The following is a 6,844-nucleotide window of genomic DNA, read 5'->3' on the forward strand; positions in this document are numbered from 1 at the left end:
TGCTTTCAATTAAGTAATTTGTCTTATAAGGCATATTAAATTAAATATATTTAAATGAATAAAAAAGTATAAATCTTATAATAAAATATATGTTTCTAAAGCATTTTGATCTGAGTTATGGAAGAAAATATTGAAAACTAAATATTGATCTTCTTTTTGCTAAAACTCTTTAGATTATCAAAAGAATCATATAAATAAATGACAGATGGTTCATTTAGTAAATCTTCATACACATGGATTATAATTATAATATTCAACTTTAGTGATTTAATGCTAAACACCAAGATACATATAACACGTATTATCCATATTTGCAATATTTATATAAAATGTTTGGAGAAAATTAAGAGAATACACATTTTCCTGAGTTCAAATGCACATGAGAAAATTTTAAATCCAAATTTGAAACCAATCTTATATAAAAAAAATTTGCACTGCTGCTCGAATCCTAGTTTAAAAACAATTTGTAGTTTATTACCATACAAATCCAAATTCTTCGACAATGATGAACATTTATTTTCTTTAATTTGCAATTACCTGTGACTTTAAAATTTTATTCTGACAGACCCGTAACTTCAAGTTTGATATTTCCTTATTTCACCATTAATGTTAATGAATAAACCGGTTAGGATTTACGTTTACTAAAAATAAGCTTAAATTCATATATTGAAATGGTTTAAAGATAAAGACCATATATTAAAATTGGTTGAAAAAAATGTGAGGATGGCTATAAGATTGACAAGTGGCAAGATTTGGTAGTCTTTTATTAGAGTAGATAGATGTGTTTTAAATAAATCAGTGGACTTTAATAGATTACAAAATTCATGTAAAAATAACTTTCAGAGGGCGGTACAATGTTAAACGTATAAGGGCTGCTTGGTAAGTGCTGAATCATTAAATGCTGAACCAGTAAGAGGTAATGATTAATAAGTGACTACCGGTAAGAGGTCTAAATAATTAAGAAGAGACTTTGAGGTTGGACATCTGAATGACTTTGCAGAATGACTATTTTACCTATGTAAACTATTTCGTGTTGAATGAAATCTATTTGTTTAATTAGAGCTTTTAATAACTGTACCAAGTGACCAAACTTTAATTATGAACCAACCAAAATATATCTTAAAACAAACTTTATTATAACAACCAAATCCAAATTACACAAAAACCAAGCAAAAAACAAACTTACAACCAACCAAACCATAACTTTTAGCAACAAGCTCAATCCACACAAGTACAACCGAGACTAAACATCCCATCCTAACAAAATCTAAAACATATCCAAATATCAAACCAAAAGCTAAAGAACCAACAAACAAATAGCGATCTTTAAGGTCTTCAAAATTTCACCTTACCTGGGCTGCACATTTAAAAACCGTCTTTTTGCATCCATTTGAGCTTTTCCGTTGCCTTGTAAGCTTCAAGTCCTTCAACGCATCTAGCTTATTTACAAGCCAGCATACCACAATTAGGATACATACTGTATAATAAGTTTATCACAACATTTGTATCTCTTTATGATAATAAACACTCTCTTTTGTTCATTAACTAAAATCAAAACAATGTATTGTTTACTAATATGCCCGTTTGGCTTGTTATTTTATTTGCAAGTGTTACAAACACTTTGAAAAGTACCCTAACTAATGAATATAACATTTTAAAACCAAAGTATGTTTTGTTTAAGTGCACTCAATTATTCATATTTAACAACTTTTAAAATATTAGTTTTATGTAGCACTTATCTGCACAGCTGTTGTAATGGCTGATTTTACCCGCTTAACGATCATGTTTTCTGTTTTTCTAAAATTGTGTGATGAAATTAGACTCAATAAAGTTTTCGACCCAAAAAGAATCACCTTAATCAGGTCAATGGTTTATTTTATATGATTTTTTGAAAAACAAGACAGATTCGTATATTAACCAAAAATTCAGCTTTAACCATTCTGCTATGCTGTTTTGCATTGCAGTTTTCATGTATTTATTGTCCATTTTAACTCTTATTACAAATATCTGTAGAAACTAGACTCAATGAGCTTTTCAACAATATAAAATACACCCCAAACGGACTTTGGTTGATTTTATATGAATTTTCAAAGTTTGATAAAAAGTAGTGTAAAAGCTGCAAAAATCATATTATTATTCTTCCCAATTCGACCCAGCCTTTCATTGCAGCCCCAAGTCATGTCTCAATTAAACATAATCAAGAAAAAAACTTGTTAGGGTTTCATGATGAACCAAATTGTCAATATTAAAGCAAGATTCAACCAGATTGAACATCAATTAGTCATTCGAACACTAAACCCTAGCTTCTAGTCCTAGTCGGCCGTACCCTATAGCAGAAATTGATTACAGAAACAAAAAACCATACCTGTTTGTGCTTGGAATCGGGATGAAATCGAGCATGGATGGTGGTATTGTGCTTGGGTCGCCTGATGAGAGGAAGGAAGGAAGGAGCGATGGTTGATAAGTGGGTAATTTGGTCTCTTTTTCATCTCTTTTTCATTCAGCTACATTCCAAATTTGAATGCTAAGAGGCTTACTGGATCATTCAGATGCCTTCTTTACTTCTTTTCATGAAACAAACAATCTGACCGAATGAGACTTCAGCCCATTCAGACCCCACACCCTAATTCCCTCTAGCAGACTTCTTTGATACTTTGCCATAACCTTTAAAGGCCACCCATGTAACATTCGTTAAATTCGGACCCGAAACCCGACCCGTTTTTTTTAAAAAAAAGACTTTTATTTTTGGATCCGCACTCAATAAATAAGACAATGAACTTTTATAAATTATAGTATTTTCTTTATAATTATTTGCTTTTAAGTATCAAGTAAATGCAATTTAGCCCCAACAATCTAGTTCTTTCACCTTCTGATCACAAACCATTGTACAAGGACCTGATTGCAAATCAACCAAACTTCCTTCGTCTTTCCCTCCTTCCTACCGTCACCGACACGCAGCCCCCCCCCCCCCCCCTCTTTTGTTTCTTGACCCATAATTCATGCCGAAATCCACGGAATTGGTATCCCCATATGTTAAGTGTTAAAAAGCGCGTCCAAACCATACCGTAATTCTATTAATTGACAGCTATGATGAACGATCTTGCGTAATCTTGCATTAAAACCTAAACCGCGGTCTTCTTGTACCTAAATACCTATATAAACTCGTTTATAATTCAATTAAATGGTACCACACCACCCTCTCAACATCTCGACCCTAAATCCTAAGTTAATTGCATTATATCCCACTGTTGGAGCCCCGTTCAATATCAGGTTCAGAGCGTAAGCCCTAGACGACGTCTCCCTTAATCCATCCCCGATTTCGGTAATTAATTTATACAGTTAGTTTCGGTTTTATCGATTATCAAGAACCCCCAAACCAATTTAAATCAATCTAGACTAAAATTCGATCAATTGGAATGGAATCAAGTTAGGGTTTATAAGAACAAAGGGAGTATAAACTGATATCGGTTATTAATTAATGTTTACACGTCTTACTCGTGTTAGACACCTGCCCTAGTGGCAGGTGCATTTCATTTAAACCTTGGAACCAGCCTGGGGCGTGAGTTCGAGTCCCCCAGGCCCCGTTTTTGAATGTTATTTAATTCATTTTAATCATGTTATTATTAATATAATATCTAATAAACGTTATTTTGTTAAAACCGAAAGCTAATATTTTCCGGACTTTTAAACTTTTTTTCCCGACATCTACATATCATACACACACACACACATATATATACCCTCATAGATTTATTTTATATTATATATACTTTAATATAAACGGATTACCAATAAACCTATATATTCTTCTTATATTAAAATGAACCAAACTAACAATCTACTAATGACCGAAGTGAATTTGCGTTTAACTTTACCATTAATATATATATATATATATATATATATATATATATGTTTTATAAAATTTAACAATATTATTATATATAATAGTTAATTAATTATTAATAACTAGTATAACACAAATACAAAAGAACTATAGTAAAGGTGTGTCTAGTGTCTAGTTTTCCTACCGTTAAATATATTTTATGTGTAAATCTAACATAATAATAATAATAGTAACTATAATATTAAATAATAAATAGCGATTATAATAATGGTCTAAACTCTAAGAGGTTCAAATCTTTCGACCCGATTATAATTCGCAATATTGAAAACTAAACTAATAAAATGTCTAATAACGAACTTTTAAATTAGAACCCAAACAAACCCTAAATCCGTCATAAGTCTTGTTAATATTTTCGTTATTTAATTTATATTATCGTTATCAAATAGGGCCTTTTGACGCACCCCGAGGAGCTCGACCATTTCTATATTAATTTTTATCGCCATCTCGTGTTCGTTAATCCACTCGTTAAGGTGAGTTTACTTACCCCCTTTTTCCATCTTTTATGTTTTGGGGGTAGCATGTATATCTTATCAACTTTACTTATGTTTTATTTCATCATCTATTGAAATCACAATTCAATTTATGTCTATGTGTGATTATTGCATGCTTTATGATTATGCTCTATGTGCTTAAGTGTTTAATTTATGTTTGGCGGTTGGTATCTCATCCTTATCTATTCTCATCTAGTATGATTCTACATTTACCCAAGTACATTGATTTTGTATTAATAGGAACAGGTCTACATCTATTTAGTTGTTTACATTCTCATAAGTGTTGTAATGCTCACCATTTACATATGAATTGTGATTTACCTATATATATATATATATATATACAATTAAAACTTATGTATTCTCACAAACATTCGTGTTGACAAACTCTATTTTTATACATATTACAGGTTCAAGTATTTGATATATTCAAGATCGAAGATAGTTAGTTGACCTTGGGATATTTATTCAAATTACAAGTTATGATGTATCTACTTATTGAATTTGTGTACTTGTTTAATGTTAATGAAGTTAAATAATTATTGTCGCTTTAATTAGTGTCTTTTGAGCTACTATCCAATCAATACGTTACGCTTCGGCATGTTCCGCCTTTGGTCGAGGTGTGACAACCCACACAACGTAAACTATGATGAAATGATCCTCTTGGTTGGCAAATGTAGGAGTGTGCATGAAATAGTTACAAGCAAGTATTCAAACAATACACAACAAGATTAACCGTGTTATCAACCCCCCCCCCCCCCCCCCAACCCACACATGCATTCATGCGAGATGCGAAAAGTCATTTTAACCAATCAAATGATGTTTCACGGTCAAGTGAATATTGTTTGGCTTCACAGTCAGTTTACGTAGAATGATCAAAACAGAATAATACAGCCAAGGAGCTTATAATCATGGTTGCGGGATCCAATTAAGATTGATTGTTTCGGATGGAGAACACTTTTGAACATGTTACCTACCAAGGTCAAATTGGTAAAAGGCGGTATTGGACACTGGGCAGCTACCTGTGATCTCTATGGCACAACACCTAAATCATTTGTTAATTGAATGCCCTCTAGTTGGAAACTATCGTCTTAGATTGCCAAGTGGTGCAAACTCCCATCGTTCACAGGCAATTCGATAGAGGAGATGCTGGCTTTCCCGTAGAACCAACAGCTTTAAAAAAAAGGTCTACAAGCAATTCTCCTATTAACATTGTGGTTTATGGAAAGCTTGGAATGACAAAATCTTTAGCAACAAATGAAAAGCGGGTGCTATTCTCAAAAAGTTCAAGACGAACTCATTTTAATGGATAAAACACAAGTAAAAAAATGTCACAATAGAATGTTCTCTTGTGTAATGAATTCTCCATCTAATGTTCTCTTTAGCCATCTAATCATATGTTCTAGCGACTTGTTAGTATTGTAATGAATTCTTCATCTAATGTTGTCTTTATCCTGTTATTTTATAAACAATTTTTTTAAAGACAAAGTTCGTGTTCTTCTTATACCCGAACCCAAAACATTTAAGTGTTTAAGAGACTTTGTCTCTACAACTAGACCACTATAATATAACAAATACTAAATAAATATGGTTTAAATAAATTATGAAAGTTGGAAACAATTAAAAAGATGAAAGCAATTGGTATATGTTATATCAAATAAAAAAATAAAAAATAAAAGAAGAAGGAAAGAAAGAAAGAAAGAAAGAAAGAAAGGAAATGAAAAGAGAAGAAAACTAATTGTAGCTTTAATTTTGTTCATTGTTCCTAGACATATTATATTTGTATTGTTCCTAATTTACTTTTGTGAGGCGGTGACACTGAGTGAAATACAGAAGCCTGACACAGCTCTCTCCGGTCACATTTAACATTTTTCCGGCCGACAATCAAATTTATAATATAAATTATTCATATATGTGTTACTAAAATGTACATCAGTTATCAAAATTGGAACCTAAGCTAGTAATAAATAATTTATCAAAATTTGAACATAAGCTAGTAATAAATAATTAATAGACGATCGTGATACTAAGATAAATACTAGATCTCGACTAGTTGTTCACAAAATCATACAATGTCGTTATATCTTAATTTAGAGGCATTTAACTCTGATTTCTGTATTTGATTTGTTCATTAATTCCTTTTTTCTCTTTGTGGCATAAAATAGTCTGGCACCATCCGTGATAGTGAGCTGAACTCACAACGTCTCAAACTTACATGTTAGATGCAGGGCTGGCTCAATAAATGTAGAGGCCTAAATTGAAACAAGATTTTATGGCCTTTTCATTAGGTATATTAGTTTTTAATGATCCCAACTATTGCCTTTTGGTCACTGCTGGTCCCAACTAATGAATTGGCTACTGATGGTCCCAACTTTTAAAGTATTTGTTCCTAACGGTCCGCTACTAATAGAATCCTAACGTCGTTAGTTTCAGGTCGCCGGAAAAA

This window comes from Bidens hawaiensis, unplaced genomic scaffold (assembly GCF_021521415.1).
Source record: "Bidens hawaiensis isolate Kalapana, Puna unplaced genomic scaffold, B.hawaiensis_p1.1 tig00003126_1, whole genome shotgun sequence".
Classification (NCBI taxonomy): Eukaryota; Viridiplantae; Streptophyta; class Magnoliopsida; order Asterales; family Asteraceae; genus Bidens; species Bidens hawaiensis.